At 45.7% G+C, this 17,726-nt stretch overlaps 1 protein-coding gene across 1 annotated transcript in view; it reads left to right on the top strand.

Annotated features, from left to right (window-relative positions):
• Nucleotides 1-1,014: 1,014 nt before the first annotated feature.
• The window catches only part of LOC144110206 (putative ferric-chelate reductase 1 homolog), a 125,569-nt gene continuing 108,857 nt past the window's right edge, over nt 1,015-17,726 (top strand). The window contains exon 1 of the mRNA XM_077643044.1: nt 1,015-1,144. The gene's annotated coding sequence lies outside the window, so the exon portion shown is untranslated. The remainder of the gene's footprint in view (nt 1,145-17,726) is intronic.

Below are 17,726 nucleotides of genomic sequence, written 5' to 3' on the forward strand. Positions count from 1 at the left end.
TTCGAGCTGGTCAACTGGCGGTATAGGCACCACATTCACTGCCTATTTCAGACCAATATTTCTGAGTGGTTCGTCATCATCAGCCTCACTACACTCACTGCAGGGCAAAGACCTTTCCCGCCTCTCTCCAATTAACCTTGTCCTTTGCCAGCTGCGCCCACCCTATGCCTGCGAACTTCTTAATCTCATCCGCCCACCTAACCTTCTGCCGCCCCCTGCTACGCTTACTTTCTCTTGGAGCCCATACTAGATAACATAGAAGCATCAAAAACATATCAACAGGTCAAACTGTTAGGCAACTGAACAACGAACTCTTCAATAGGCAATGAGCGAAATGAGCCGTCCCATCGATTCCAAATTTCAACAGTTAGCAAGAAAAAAGAAAATCTAAAGCAATTTATATGCGGTTTGAAAGGAACAATGTTTAATGGGTGGTTACGTCCGGTTTCACGTGCACTTGAGGACACAAATGAGAAGAGTGCCTGAATGCCTGATGACGTGTGAACGATCTTGTGCAGCCTGATGATGAGTTAATTTTATTTTCGCCTCCATCGAAACGCGACCGCCGTGGGCGGAATCGAACCCGCGTCTATCGGATGAGCAACCGAGCTCTGTAACCACTGAGCCATAACAACTTAGAGGGAAACGTTTACTTATAAGGGCTGAATTTTTTTTAGGCAGATAATACTGCCGCGAACTAATAATACCACCGCGAACACAAAATTCTACGCAACGAATGTACAAACAGTGATGCGTGTGTCGAAGTAGCAGACATCAGTGCGTCACAAACGTGCTTGTATTGATAAAGATACTTGCTATAATGTTGCCAGACACAGAGAAATGGACTACGGGCGAGCAGACGCGGACATTCGCATTTTTCCTATGCAGCTTGGGCTCCGAAAAGATAGCGTACATCTTTATCATACATATCTCCGAGACGTCAGCGCTTTCTGTGCACAATTGCCTCTTTGGCTTAACAAGAACTGAAATGATGCTACTTGAGATCTTCTGGAACGAATGACGAGAGTGAAGAGATAGATCTGAAAGCACGATTGTTTTCGTTACCTGTGTCGCGACTTCACTCGTGAGCGAAGCGGCTTGTACGTTGGTTAACAGGCATCAAAGAACCACGGACTAAGCACGGGTGAGCTTTACATCAAATATGCTTTAAAAGATAGGTGTTACTTTAATTTTTCTTGCAGCGTAAATTATGGCAGTAAATTTATCCACCGTCAAAATCATAGTTATGCCGCGGCTGATAATACGAACAAGAAGGCCATCGCAATTTCTTCACGTTATGTCAGAGTGTTCAGGTGTTCAGGGTGATCTTTACATCGTGCCTGTACTTAGGATTTGTACGCTTCGCACTAGTTCGTTTGCCATAGAGAGTGCTACCTTTCTCGCAAAACCTTGAGTGAAGCTAAATTGGTTTACCGAAGCGACAGGTGGATTTCTTTAATCGTTTCGACGTTGCATACGTAATATGGGGAGTTTAATGAAACACTGAGAACAACTGCATCGAACTTTCATTGTTATTTAAAATTCAATTCTGTGCCTCCTTCTGGCTGTGTTAATGTTTGTTTGGCAAGATTGGATGCATTTAGCTGCGAAAATCAATGTAAAAAAGGGCTTTTTTACCCCTGCTACTTCAAACTCATGACAAAATTCTCTAAAAAAGACTCCGTGACCACCACTCAGAAGCGAATGGTAGTGCAGGTCTGCTTCTGGGATCCGCGAAAAACTGTCTTGAAACCACGGGAATTTGCTTGTGAATGAAATCTCGCTTCCAAGTTAAAGTAGCTTCTTCTCACTAGAGTGTGGTAATGTATAGACTAAGGATAATCTAAGTTGGTACTCAGTCCACTTTTAAGGTTGAACCCGCTGAAAATTTTTTACAAGATCAATAAATTGTGAAATAGATTGCACCATGTAGAGTGGACCTACTGGTAAGAGAAGTATTTCGCGGGAAGCACTTCACTGCAAAGCCGCTACGTGGCCGGAAGACCATGAATGTTTTCAAGTTTGACGCTTGCTTTAAAGGTGCTGAGCGCCTAGAACAAAGGTCGTATACGCCCTCACATACAACAGCAACAATGAGCACATTCCCTGTCTAGTTCAAGTTGACCTTTTCTCTTTAGCATTTCAAGTGCGGTATCATGTATCGCCAATCGATAACCAGTACATGATGGGTCGCACTGAAATTCAATTGACAACAGAAAACTATTATAACCTTCCGGCTCATTAGAGGGCTGTTCACACGCTGCAACCTTTAGCAATTTATGTTGCGAGGCTAATAAAACCTTTTTCACCCACACTATACGAGAGTTCCCCTTTAACCGAATACGTGGGCATACAGAGAAATGCTCACCGTCTAGTGGCAGTGTCGGCGCCGAGATAAAGATGCTAATATCGTATCACTTCTTCGCAACGTGATCCTAGGCACAGTTCTCATCATCGAAACGAGAAGTTTAACATAGGGGGGGCAGCGCGCTGCTGCAGTATCTAAACGCCAACGTGTTCCGCCTGGCATACTCTGCAAGCGGCCACCATCGAATACAATGGCGTAATCGCGTTAACGTTGCTTGTCAAGCGCGGAATTCTCGCTATGAGTCCGAACGAGGAAGATATAAAGAATCGAGTTCAAAAGGGTCTTAAACTATGTCAATGTTAAACCTAGGGATTATTATTGCCTACATTTTTGTTTCTTGACCCGCCACGACTGATGGGATCGAGGAGCCGAGTTCAGTGCCGAGTTCCCGAGTTCTATGAGCACTAAAAGATCACATGGAGCCTTAGAACCTTCCATTGTAGGCAAAAATCTCATGGTATAGGGCGCAATCACAATGTCCTTTTTGACAGTTCGTTGAATAATGTCCCATAAAAGCACGGCATCACGACAAAATACAAAGCAGTTATCAATAGTTTCTGGCTGCCGACACAAGCGACAGGTCACAGACCATTGCACAAAACTCCTTTTTTCAAGAATCCACGTTTTAACAGCTAAGGTTGACGTGTCAAATATAGAAAAGAATGTCAATGTGGCCGCTTGAGCCCGCATTCGTTGCACTCGCTTTAATAAGCTGTTGTCTAGAAAGGAGAGGTAAGGCTGCCGATATATCACTACAGGCAGCAATGTCTCAATCAGAATTTTCGTCATCGGTCTTCTGGATAGACTGTATAGGAATTCTAAGGAAAACCGCACAGTGAGGAAATGGAGTGTGTCGGCGACTTCTTTAAGTCAACCCCACAAAGGCCCCTCAATCCCACGACCCGTGGGCGCAAATAGAATGCGCAAATCAACACTTAATCGTCTATTAAACACAAGTAGGGTGAAGGGATAGTTTGCTGTTTTAAAAAAGAAATGAAACAAGCTGATGAACAAACAAGTGCTGGAGACCAGCTCCACCAGCCTCCAGAGAGAGGAACAGATTGTCCCCACGCATACGTTCCCATTGAGAGCGCGACAAAAAATTCGCAAAATTCTATTCTATGCCTGTACTTTTTTTTTCCTTGCAAAATGGAACACCTGAATGACATAGATAGGCTTCTAAACCAAGATGATATTGCAAACCTTTGCTCGTTCAAATAGTGACAGCTTCCCGCCCATCCAAGCCTGTGTTTGTCGCCTAACTAACTAGATCTGAGAATCGCAGCGAGGCCCACTCTTACAAAACTGATGCAAGGGAACCGCCAAATAATGTAAATATTTGGAATTCCACCCGATGTCGCGAAAAAACTTGGTTTTATACCCCAGTGACCTACCCAGAACACCCTTGATTTATCAAGGTTAATAGACGCCCCCGAACTATAAAAAAACTCGTGAATTCCAAGAGCGAGCGACGAGGGGCTAGATGGTATGACATGATTACAGAACATAAAACTGAGCAGGGAACAAGACACAGGAGAGAAGCAAACAGGACTAAGCTCGTCCTGTTTGCTTCTCTCCTGTGTCTTCTCCCCTGCTCAGTTTTATGTTTTGTAATCAATACTCGGGAGTTGCACGCAAAACCTCGAGCACACTCTTTTTGTCAAAGCAGAAATGAGCAACGTCATCAGCATATGCCAAAATCTTAATTTCACATTGCGATAGTGTGGAGCCACGAATTGCCGTGTTCTTGATGACACTGCCACATACAGGCTCAAGGTATAATGAGAATAACAAAGGCGATAGTGCGCCGCCCGGTCGAATAGATATTAACAGTCGAGTAGGTTTGGTAAATTTTTGGTTAACAATCAGTCTTGTAGTGGCCGCTTTATAGCATGGTTCTATAACTTTAAGCAAGGCATCACCAATATTTGAACTTTCTAATACAGCAAGCAAAAAATCATGACTCACCTTACTGAAAGCTTTTGCCAGATCAATCTGAATTAGAGCCACTTGATTTAAGCTCATAGTTTTTTATCGCAACGGCACACGGCCAAAGAAAAGTAAGAGCAGAAGGCCAGATACAAAGCGGACTGACCTGTCAGTCAGCACTGTGCTGTAAGTCAGCACTGTGCTCGGCCTTCTGCTCTTCCTTCTTTACTTTGGCCGTGTGCCGTTGCGCGGAAAAACCACAAGCTTAAATCAAGAATACCAACTAGCCCAAGAACTAACTCTACCGAAAGAGCCACTTGACTGGCCTCATCTGGCGCTGTCTGTAACACGGAACGTGCGATATGGATCTGATTTTGAATACTACGCCCTTTGATTCCACACACTTGGTGGCCCTAATAATTCTAATGCCACAATTTGCAGTCGAGAAGAAAGAACGTGCGCAAAAATCTTACAATCCATGTTGCATAGCGACATGGGATGATTCAGCAGTTCTCAACCGATCTTCGTCACTTCGGGTTAAACTGCAACACACTTCCGCACTGTGCATAGCAGATCGTCATCTTCAGCAACTAATACTCTGGCTTTGAGCTATGTGGCGGTAGTGAGAGAGGGATGTGCACTTCGTGCGTTCATGTGGACAACGCTGAGGCAGAAACACGGCACTGGAGCAATGCGCGTTGGCGCTGACAACACTGCTGCAGAAACGCCCCACTGGAGCATAGGCCGCCGGCGTACGCTGGGCAAATTGGCATTGACGACGAAAAAGTTGAAGACGCGCATAACTGGCTCCCTGGGTCAGTGTACACCTCAGCTACGCTTTCACATACGTGGCGGTGGTGTCCACCTGCAAGAAACTGTGCTTTCGCACTGCATTTCGTGCTTAGCAACGCTAAACCGCCACCCAAGTGTTTTTTTTTATTACGACACTACAATCTATCAATAAAAGCCAATTTCAATTCCTCCTTAGTGTCCATTTTAGGATTGAGCCCACAAATAAAATATAAATCTTTAAATAAGCAGTCATAATTATAAATGTCGTTCCGTCTGATACAGCTTGTTTTATTTACCTTATCATACAATATTTTAAACAATGGTGCAATTTGTCGTAAAATAATTAAGGCGCTATAATTACTACAGAGGAAAGCTTATAGAGCTATTTGTGAATGGTGTCACCTTGTGATATTGGTGAATGGGTAATAAGCGAAGTTTTCTGACAAAGCAACGTGGCTGTGCATGCAGCGATGGCAGGCAGTCTATGAAATTGATTACAAAGTACAATTAGATGAAGAGCATCTTTACTGGATGAACAATTGGGAATGTTCAGAGAGACAATGCTTGATATTATATTTCATCCTGTTTGATAGTTGTGGCTGAAACAATATTCTTAATAACATTCAGAACACAGCATTAGCTTAATGTTCCCTTTGAAAGTCAAGATAATGTTAATCATACAACATATAACGTTATTTGTTATTTATGACATCGCCCTTCAGATGAATTCTACAGCTCCTTTCCTTCTCTTTCACCCGTTTGGAGTAGCAGGCCATGGTCACGTTACCACAAGGCCAACCTCTCCAGCTCTCCTCTAATTAAATTTTACTTTTTCCTTCTCCCACGTTGTTAAAATAGGGTTCGAATCTATTATGGAACATGGGTGCAATTTACATAAACAATTGCAGAACATTACTTTAATCTTGAGTTCGCTTCTTCTGACAGGGACGCAGATGGCATAGGCACCCTCTGCTTGATGTAATTTGCTTCAATTATTTCACGTTCTGTTCTGTATTTCGACCTTGCAATGAACCTTGTGTTTTCAAAACTCGGAGAGCATCTGAAACATTTACAGTGAATGGCCATGTGACATACGTATCGTCATTCCTCTGACATTGCCGTGACGGGGGGCCCACAGTCTTTATCTGCAGTTTCTTCGACATTTGCAAGTGGCGATGAAGCAATGTTATAGCTAACAATACACTGGTGCTCTGCGTATATAGGCAACACTCAGCTTGGACACGTCAGTAACGTTAGGTGTAGTACTCCGTGCCGCGCCCTCGGAGCTTCTGTGCCTCGCACTATTAAGAATGACATCATTTCTTTTGTTTCCTGCTACATGTAACAATTGACGATGTGGTCATGATCTATGAGCCACGGCCTGAGAGATTTGGCATCGTGGTACGGCTAGCTAAACACGCCGCAACACTGCTGCATCGCCTATCCTTGGAGCATGGTTTCGTTTCCTGAACTGTGCAGACCCGAGGCTGTATTGATAAATGATTCTGGCATCCCATTCGAGTCAGAGTGATGACTGTGCCACATTGCCGAGTAAACTAAGAAGCTCCAGAAATGTTAAAACTGCACAAAAGGTGAGGGCATAGGCAACGAAGAACACACAAAACACCACGGCCGCAGACTTCCAGACTGCCAAACAGTTGGCACTCAGTCTGGCAGTCTGCACCTGTGGTGTTTTGTGTGTTCCTCGTTGCCTATGTCCACGCCTTTTGCGCAGTTTTAAACTTTGGGGAGCTATGAACCAACTATCCCGCAAGAATGTCCTACTAAATATAAGATAGTTGTTTTATTTCTTTTGGGCTTTTCATTTTCACTTTCTTCTGTCCACAAGATTCCAATTTTTGTACTATTTTCTTTTCTCTTTAGAAACAGCACCTTCTTTGCCACTATGTGTTGCCTCGCAGCTACCTGTAGTTGTTTTATGGCCTCCTTAATTTCCTTATTACACCAGCTCCCTGGCTTCCTTTTTAATTTCCAGTGGTTTGCCACATTTACTTATTTCATGTTCGTACTTGTAAGTAGTTCTCAATACAATGCCATTTTTTCTCGAGGCACGCATCTCTATTGTTTCTTCAATTCCAGATGCTATGAGCGCTATTATTACGTTGTTTAATTTTGCGTTCCCTTTTAGTGTTTTCTGCATTTTTTCTTTTCATCAGGGCTCCCATCTGCTTACTAATATGTTTATGATCACTTACCAACTGCACTTCCACTTCTCGTCTATTTCCATTTTGGTAAGCTTCCTATAGACTTCTTGCGGCACGAAGCAGTAGTCAATGGTTGTCAGCCTGCTCTGAATGTACCCCGTTATTTGTTCCCTATATTTAGTTTCTCTATTTACAGTCACTAAGTTGCGCTGCTCACCGAGTTCTAGCATTGACTTCCCGCTACCATCTGTATGTATATCCACAACCCCGATGCGGCCACTCATGTTCCACATCTAAATACTAACAGTGCCATTTATCCTCATTGAGACACTAAACTAGATCCCGTTTTTCTTGCCTGCATTTTCCCCTTGTCCCCTAGCCATGTCTTTGTACCCGCAATTGTTCCTTATACCTTGACATATTATTTGCAAGTGGATTTTATTCTTGCCAATTTGTTCCTTGATGCATCAGCATACCTACCCCTCCTCCCTTCTTCTCCGTTGTTGTTCTGCAGCACCCTCCCAAACGTAGCCATCAATAAACGGTGGATCTTCTAGGTCTTAGAGATTTGTCTCGCACAGAGCGTACACATCTATTTCATCGCCCTTCAACTGCTCTTCTATTTCTAATCATTTGTCTCCCTCCCTACTCCCTTGAAATATTTATGTAACTGGTCCTAGTGTTAATTTTTTATATTTTTCTTCTTTAACTTCCTAGTGGACATTTTGTTTCCTCCTTTATGGCACTTTCTTCTTCGCTTCCACCTACCCCTATACCCTGAATCCCTGTGATCCCCCTAAACAAACTACAGCACGGCTCGCCTGGCGCAAGTCGATCCCTGCTCCCACCCTTCCACTGAAATGAACGCCGTTCGTCGAAGTCCTCCGCCGACGCCTGCTCCACGCGTTTTCTTGTTTCTTTAAGGCACTTCGGATCCTTTTTTCTAAGCTCAACTTTCTTGTACCCCGATTAACTGTGACCACGTCTCTGTAAACTTCTCCGTTCCGTCCCAGCACCTCTGGCACTGTGCACACGGCAATCTGCACCTGCGGTGCCATTGCCCTTATATCGTCAAACTCTTGACCTAATCTTTCCACCACTCGTGCGACGTCTCTGTTGAGACGCCATTCAGTCCCGTCGCTATCGTTACCATGTTACTCCCTGCAACATTATCCGACAATTTGTTTTTTTTATCTCAGTACGCCTCTCATTGTCCGTCTACGGAAATTCCGAACACGCAGTCGCATATCTCGCTTTACTTGCTGTATTATAGCTCTGGCGCAGCTTCTCATGTTTGAGCCGCCAGCGATAAGCACCTTTGTACTCTCTACCCTCCTCCTGCCTTCATTATTATGCTTGCTGTTATCACTGTGGCGCTTTTGTTCTGTCTCGCTTTTCGCTCAGGCCCTGACCTCTTTTCTGGGATTTGCATTGTTCCCTCCTCTCCATCGCTTCCAGACTTCTCAGCGGCCACCGGTGAATAGCTGCTCCTTTTCAAGCTTTTTTGGTCTATTTTCTCTGCACTGCACACGTCAGTGCAGACCCTAGCCACGTGGTTCGCGCTGGAATGTCCACCACTGTAGTTTCGGATTGTGGTGTCGGACATTTTTTCCTTCATTCTTACAAGTTGCTCCCTAAGTTTATTTTTTATTTTCTGCCTTGTCTAACCGTTCCTACGTGACGCTAGTGGGCGCTTTTCCATCCTTGTCTAGGCGTCCACTAATACACAAATATGCACACAAAATCCAAATTATCAGCCTCATATATTAATACAAACCACGTTTTGTCTAGGTTCACCAGCCCCTCAAAGTCCTTACACCTAACCTTCCTTTGATTGCTCATCTTAACTCCGCTCCATTATTCCTACCACGAAACTGGTGAGAATGCCCAAGCTGAAACGCCATGTGCAAACATGTGTTCAGGTTAATTCTGTTTACTGCAAAAGCTGACCACTCGCATAAGGATGAACTGACCTTCATTTACGAAATGTTCCCCTTATTTTAATTGAACTACGGACGAATAAGCGCTGAAAATCGTAACTTCCGGCTCGGAAAGCCTGTCCGCGAGAAACTAGAAACTAAGAAGAGCAGCCCCACATGGCGGCTGTGACGAGAACTTTTATTTCAGCTGGTAAAAAAAAAATCAAGAGCGTTTTTTTTTTAACGGTCTGCGCAGCAGTGGATTAGCGCTGCGCATTTGAACGCCTAAGACAGACGTTCGAATCCTCTTGTGCAAAACGAAATTTTTATTTTCTTTTTCAGACCCTTGAAATTAAGAGCATGCAAATCATTCGCACCTTCTCTTAGTGTCAACTCCATTTGAAGACCTTTTTGCTTGAAACTTGCCTTAAAAAAACTGTAAAAGGATCTGGGAGGCGAAACCAGATGTTGGGATAAAGTTCCCTTAAGAGAACGGATTTGTGTATCCTTGAAGACCATTTATAAACAATATGACGCCTGTTATGCGGACGCACCATAACGAGGCTCTGAACCCGCATGCCTGATTGGACCAAATAAACAAGTATAATTTCGCCCTCCGGAGAGGGCAGTTTTCGGAGTAGTAAGAGAAAACTATGTTTGTTTATGATTATTCGAAATATTTCGAATATTTGAAAAAGTATTTGTTCAGTGGCGAATAATTTAAAGCGTGCCTTATTTGACTCCTGCATCGAATAGAATAGATGGATATCCGGTTCCTTATTAAAAACTTCAGTATACTCTTACACCTCCTGCGAATTCCTCCCATCACCACTCGCCGTCTGATTTGCTGAACCAGTTTATTACTCGGTGGTTTTCTATCGGCGCTGCTCACAAGACTAGCTGCCAGCTGGAGTCTCGCGCAAGGTTCAGATTTGAGGGAAGAAGTTGAGGAAAACAGCCCGACGTTCCGGTCTTGAGGTAAGCCTCGCAGCGGTTAAACCATTGCTTTTAATTACATTGCCAATACTGTTGCCGCCGCCCTCAAAGCGGATTTCTTCGCCTTAAGGTTGTGCATAGGTGTGCTTTCTTTAAACACAGGGCCCAGCAATCTAAGCGGAAAAAGCAGCGCATATCAATGCCTTCCTTGTTTCGCTGGCTCTTATGATGCTCGAGCCACCGTGGTGACTGAGTGGTTATGGCACTCGGCTGCTGGCCCGAAAGACGCGGGTTCGATCCTGGCCGCGGCGGTCGAATTTCGATGGAGGCGAAATTCTTGAGGCCCGTGTACTGTGCGATGTCAGTGCACGTTAAAGACCCCCAGGTGGTCGAAATTCCCGGAGCCCTTCCCTACGGCGTCTCTCATAGGCTGAGTCGCTTTGGGACGTTAAACCCCCATAAACCATCTTATGATGCTCAGAAGCAACTAAGATCTAGCGAGTCCACCCAGAAAAATTATTTCATCCATCGCCACCATGGGAATAGCCGGCTCAAAGACAACTAGCTAAGCTAGAAGCACCGTATTCGCTCTAATAATTGTGATACAGTGATTATCGTCTTCACCACTGCGGATGTCTTCTACCTGGAATTACCTGGACGGTGCGCAGCCACAGATGATCATGTGGTAAGCATGATGATCATGTGGTAAGCATGAAACACGGAGTAGAGCCGACAGGATATCGTCACGAAGTGATGACAGCTGTTCGGAAAGCAGAAAGGCCGCGAAAATGGTTTCTAAAAGAAAACTGTTCATTGGGCTGACTTGCGCCCACAATAGACGGAATCATTCGGCGGCGGTGTAGCAACAAGCGTGTTCGGCGGTCGTTGAACAGAATCCCTGCCGCTGTCGGCCGTGCTCAATTTAAAGCTGATAGCGAACTTTCGAGATAAAGCGTGCAAAGTTACTAGAACATTCCGGAACAACATAGAATAAGCTCTGCCTGGCTGCGATCAATCAAGATAAACCTAGCTGCGTCTTTCGTCGCAAACAAAGCGATGAAGTGGTGTGGCGGCAGATTTGAAGAAAGAACAAACACTGCAAAGATTCGCGGCAGTATGAAGTATTCCTCTCGTGTCCACCTTTCTATGCTGCCTCTGCCTCACCGTTATAATGCTACCCTACCTAATTGGATACAAACCAACTAGCTCAGGATCTATGCCTTTCTTTAGCATTAATGCCTACATATTTTCCACGCCGCGGAGGCCCAATCGATTTGGGACTATGCTCTTGAGCGGTAGGTTCTTTCCCGGTTCTGGTGTTCGCAGTTTGGTGTAGGTTAAACGCTGAAGCTTTCATGTACTGAAACTTCTTGTCTCAGTAAAGAACTGCACGCAATCGAAATTACTTTAGAGACTCCCCGGTGCGCCTCATAGTCTACGCGTAGCTTTCCAGCATAAAAATTTCATGAGTATTTCGGGTGGTCGAAGATGAAATTGCAATGAATTCTCCAATTGTCAGTTTCAGTAGATATTAAGCCTGAATGTTTTTGGCATCAAACCGATTGCTAATGAGAATATATGCAAGTAAACTTTGCGCTTCTTATACCACGTGCTAGATTTACAGCTCTAATAAGCGCAAGAAGCGTTTGGCAGCCTCTGCCTAGGTGACAGCGTTTTTGTTCACAGCATAAAGGAAAACGAATTGATTGAGCTGAATGAAAACAATAGCAGGGGTTGTGATGGTACGATAATGAACTTTATCAGACGAAGACATTCTATGCCGCCTTTCGGTCTGTATTTGCTGTTAGAAGTAATCAAGACGTATATCATGTGGCAGTGACGACGCAAAAAGAGTTACTTGCTCCTTTGTTGCTCGCGTAATCATGTCTGCCCTGCCCTTGTTTTAATGCATGCAAGCACAAAATTTGTAGTTGTGTCATATATATCTGTATCAAAATCTGTCATAGGCTGCCTTGACGCCATACCACGTGGCTACAGTTCCACGGAAATGCGCCAGCTTCGGCATCTTGCGCCATTTTCGAAAGTATTAGTATCTGGACTGAAGAGAAAAAAAATGCAGAACGTTGAATTTTACCAGTAAATTAAACTCGTAATGCGTTAAACAAAACTAAAAAGTTGACATTGGTTACAGTAAGTTGGAATAAAGAAGTCATCCACTCTGGCAAGTACGCGTGTTGTTGTGACGGGCATTGCCCTGCCTACATAGCGTGAAAGCATTGACCTTTGTATCTCCTGAACTCAAAATCTCGGCGCCTGCTTTGTCGTCTTTCCCCATCCTCTTGGAGGAGAGCATTTTGAAAGACGACTTCGCGTGACTGTTATCACGCTTGCAACGTCATATTGAATTAACAATGGAAGGGGCGCTCCAGTCCCGTCGGCAGTATTATTGGTCGGCCTATTTCAACTCTGCCAAGAAAATTAGGCTGAATTTCCAATACTGCTCTTTCCTCTTTTGTTTCATTTTGCTGCGGTGAGCGCATGTCACGCCTGCTTTTCGTAGGATACTGGAACAGTGCGCTAGGGAGTGCAGGAGGAGTGACCTGACTGCATAGCTGCTGCCCCCCGCCAGAGTGACTATTTCGACGCGACTTGTGCAAGGAATGCCCGAAAAGGGTTCTATCCCATGTTTCGTTTTAGGGCGACATAGCAAAGTTTTCATTTACAGTAGCTCATTTTTGGAGGTTACAAACTTATTCCAGTGTTGTTTCCACTCCACACAACGCATATTTCCGAGGCTTACCCTCCCTTTCCATCAACTGCCCTGTAGGTCCGTCATTTCCTATGGCGATGTTGAATCTCGGGTCACACAAATAAAACGTTCTGAAAGACATAGCTGCTCAGAAGTAGCGTGGTTGGAAAACCTGACAGATGTAACGTTTAACAGTTCTGCGTGCGACGTGATCAATAGGAAGGCGTATCAGTTGCTCCATCATTCCGAGTGCAACGAAGCACACTAAGTATTTTGTGTCCCATTGTCAACGGTTCTGGCTCAAGCGAAACCAAAGGCGAAGGGTTGCACGGTTATGTCGTCAGACGCGTACGCATGTAGCGATAAAATCTTCGCCCTAGCTTGCGCAAATATGCGTTATTACACTCCTGTGTCTTTTGCGTTTGTAGCCAAACAAAGAGCGTAAAAGCTCATGAGCATCAAGTTTCGGCATTTTTTTATTCTTTTAGAAATGTGACCCAGATTAAATCCTGGCAGCGCCGGCCGCGCTTCGATGGAGGCGAAACGCAAGAGGCGCCAGTGTGGTGTCCGATGCAAGTATACACGTTGAAGATTTCCGGATGGTCTAAATTAATCCAGAGCCTTCCACTACGGCGTCCTTCGTAACCTGAGTTGCTCTGCGACGTTAAATTCCACACAGCGACTGAGCTGTCCGCCTTCCTACCTGCCTGCCTTGATGTGCTGTGGTATGGTATGGTATGGTATGGTATGGTATGGTATGGTATGGTATGGTATGGTATGGCATGGTACGGTATGGTATGGTAACGTATGACGTGGTATAGTATTTATTTATTGATTTCAAAATAGTGCAGGCCAATATAATGGCCCATGCAGGAGGAGCTATAAAAAGCATATAGAGTGACAAATGACCAAGAACAAGATGAGGTAGCAATCAATGAGCAAAACAACAGAATACAACGCTCATTCACTCAAGAAAATGCTTCTCAAGAGCTTTACTGAAATTTGAGGACTGAAAAATAGCCTCGGCAAGAGAGTTCCAGTCGGAAGCAGTCCGTGGTATGGTATGGTATGGTATGGTATGGTATGGTATGGTATGGTATGGTATGGTATGGTATGGTATGGTATGGTATGGTGTGGTATGGCATAGTATGGTATGGTATGGTATGGTGTTGTATGGTACGGTTTGGTAAGGTATGGTATGGTATGGTATGGTATGGTATGGTATGGTATGGTATGGTATTTCGAATTCAATGTCCGAGAGCTGCATATGCGTTACGAGAGACGCCATAGAAGAGGCCTCCGGAATACACTATCAGGCATTGCAAACCTTCACTCACGTCGCACAGTGCGCCGGCGTTCTTGCAAATCGCCTTCATCGATATACTGCCTCAGCTGGCAGGGATTCGATCTCAGGTCCTTAGGCCTAGCAGCCGCACGGCAAAGTCCCTGCTCGCAGTGGGGCTCCAGTTCGCAAGCGGCGACCAGTGCAGCGCGCCGGACAAGTTTTCGCACATGTGTCAGCTGTTTTACTCCCGTCGCGAGTGTCTCAATTCAGATGTACACTTCTGAAGGCAGAAAATATATCTGTCCTCCGTGGCGTCGTGGGTGTAGTAGTAAGTTCTCAGTCTGTAGGTGCAAAATACGAGTCCACGTGTTCGAGCATTTTTTGCTTTTTTTATTTTTTATCCTTAAATAATCTCCTAAGTCCTAAGTTACGTGTCCCCAGACCTGCGCTCTTTTATGTGTTCCTTGACCACCGAACATCAGTGTGCACTGTACCGCCCTCTGTCGTCACCTCCCTCTGTCTTGTGTCTGCTGCGGTGTATAGCCTCCTGATGTCTCACTAACTGGCCTATACATCTACTCTCGTAACTGAAATGGAGCTGAATCAGCCTGACCTTTTATATAACAGGAATGTGAAATCGTCTAGTTTCTTTTGTGAAGCTTCAATTATGTGGTTCTGCGAACTACGCTATAGTGGGAAAGATACCTAGCATGCCTCCCAGAAGAACACGATGCGGTTTTAGCTGCAGGCAGTTCATCTCCCTGCTTAAGGAGGGCAGCGTACTGCTTCACAGCATGCTTGCGGAACAACTGCTTTCATCATCATCGCCATAATCGTCAGCCTCGTACTTTGCTTAGTTACTCCCACTGGCGAACAGCGACCTTTTGCTGTATCTGTAATCGGCTCTGTATTTCATCAGATGTTGCATGCGGAACCCTTGTGTTCGCTAATGTCCCAGTTACATATCTCCTCTTGAGGTTATCTCACCCTTTCCTAATTTTTGGTTGCCTTTGCCTCCTGTGGTAACTTAACGAGATTTCAAGCTTTCAGTACCTAGCTTCCTGTCTAGCACAGGTCCTCTTTATTTTCATGTACGAGACGAGCATTTACTCGGTCTCTTTTTTTCTTCTTTACACTTTGCATCCTGGTTCGCGCGCACTTTGCACGCGAGCGGCGCAAACTTGATTGTCTTGTGTATTTTGTAAATAGTGCGCATAGCTCTCCCCTGTGTTTTCTTGCTGTCGCTTCCCTCTATAGTTCTCGCTATCCTCCCCCTTCCCTTTCACCAACGCCGGCTCCAGCCTTGGTGCTTAAGATATAAGAGAGCAATTGCCGCGGTCGGCAATAATCTTTCCTTTACCTTTTTTATAATCCACCACCACCACCACGGCAATTACCACGTGGTTCTTTTTGCACATACAGGAGAGATGGTAATATAGTGTTTGTGGCGGGTGGGTCTTGACGAATTTTATTGAGGAAGTTTTCGGAATTCATACCCAGTTTGAAAAGAAATAAACATTTAATTAAGGTTATCCTGGCTTGCTTTATCTTTTCGTCTATTGGATCTAGGCCAGCGAGACGCAGCAATTATACCCAAACAAGCAGCGTGGGCGTTGGCACAGTCCTCGTTCAAAAAAGTGACCTTCTGGGGAAAGTAATCGCGTACGCTAGCCGTTTCCTGTCGAAAGCCGAGGCTAACTATTCGACGACTGGGAAGGAGTGCCTCGTCATCATCCCGGCTACGTCGAAGTTCCGCCCTGCCCTTACGGACGACTATTCAAGATGGTCAGCGATGACTGTCACGGATCCCCGGAGAACACTCGAGCTGCGATAATGGACTAGGCGACAGGTGTACCCACACAGGCGCACATTTAATGCACCCTTCGTGACACAAACAATTAATAGCACACAAAACTAACACAAAACACAAAGGCTACCAATACACACAACCCTGAAACACCCAGTCTACTAGTGTTCGGCGTTCGTGCTCATGGTTCGATGCTGATGAAGCGTTGCATGGGTCCAGTCAGCGGCATCCAGGTAGCCGGCGTCGAGGTGGAGTTCGAAGTGCTCAGGCTGGCGTCGTTGGCGGCTTTGTGGGCGGCGTCGTACGAGCTCCCGGCCCAAGTGCCCGTGGGGGTGATGCTGGTGTTGTTGACGTTGCGGGCACCACCCGAATAGGCGGCAGCAGCGTTGGAGGTACCCCTGGCCGTAGCCGGTGGTTGCGTCAGACTTTGGATCCCCGGAACGGGCTCAGGAACGGCAGGAAGTCCACGATGCGGAGTCGTAGAACGGGAGCTCACCGGAGCAGTAGCCGGCGTCGCTCTCTTCCACCCGAGGTGTTCATGACCCGCCGGAACCTCCGCTTCTCTGTTCTCTACCCCCTGCCACGTTATCCCTCGCGCTTCTATAACCTTAGCGTTGGCACGCGTCATCCTTGTCATCGTCGTCTTCTCTTCTTCACCAATCATCTCTTCCCACCTCACCGAATGCTTCGTCTTCTTTATTTTTGGGTTAATACACGTCATGCTTATCGTCATCCTCGTGGTCTTCTCCAAACTTCTTTAGTTCATACCTCTATATCAAGCTTCCTATCACATGTGACAATGACCATGCACTGTCCTGGCTCGTCGATTTGAAGGACCCTCCGGCCACCTGGATCGGTGGCGCCTTCGCCTACAAGAGTTCGGCATCACCGTCATCTGCAAATATGAACGCAGGTACGCCTTTGCGGACTGCCTCTCCCGAGCCCCTGTCAAGAATCCGCTTGAGGACTATAAGGGCTCATTTTTGAGACCGATAAGCACCAGCAATTTCGCGCAGCACCAACGCTCAGACCCCGACTTCCAGCTTCTCATCCAGTATCTAGAAGGCAAGTTTGTTTCACCCCCAGCGGCGTCCAAGCGCTGTTTACCCTCTTTGTGTATGCGAAATGCAATGCTTCTGAAGAACTTCGCCCCCAACAAGACCGCGTACGTCCTCGTCGTTCCATGCAGCTTAAAGAAATTATGCGGGCTTCGCACGACGAACCAACAGCTGGACACGTCTGGTTTACCCGCACCCTTCGTCGCATTCAAGATTAATACTAATGGCCCGAATTATCCGCCGCACAGTATGTCAAAACATGCCGGGAGCGTCAACGACTCAAGAAGCCGCCAATCAGGCCAGCTGGACTTTTGAACCTCATACCAGCACTGAGCAAACCCTTTCAACAGATTGAAATTGATCTCCTCTTCCCCTTCCCAACGTCAACGTCGTGCAACAAGTGAATCATCGTAGCGACCGGCTACTTGAACCGCTACGCCGACAAAAAAGCCCTGCCGAGTGGCACCGCGGTTGAGGTCGCAAAGGTTTCTGTCGAGCAGATCCTTTTGCATCACGGCATCACGCAGATACGGAAATGGCATTTACGGCCTAGCTCACTCAAGCTATTCTGAGCTAAAGCCATCCGCAGTCGAGCAGTCCTACAGAGTGTTTGCACAAAACTATAACTGACATGCTCGCCATGTATGTGGACGCCGAACACAAGACCTGGGATGCCTTCCTCCTTTATATTCTCTTTGCCGACAATACCAAAGTGCAAGAGACCACCCAGACGGCACCGTTTAGGCTCGTCCATGGC

This window comes from Amblyomma americanum, chromosome 11 (assembly GCF_052857255.1).
Source record: "Amblyomma americanum isolate KBUSLIRL-KWMA chromosome 11, ASM5285725v1, whole genome shotgun sequence".
Lineage (NCBI taxonomy): Eukaryota > Metazoa > Arthropoda > Arachnida > Ixodida > Ixodidae > Amblyomma > Amblyomma americanum.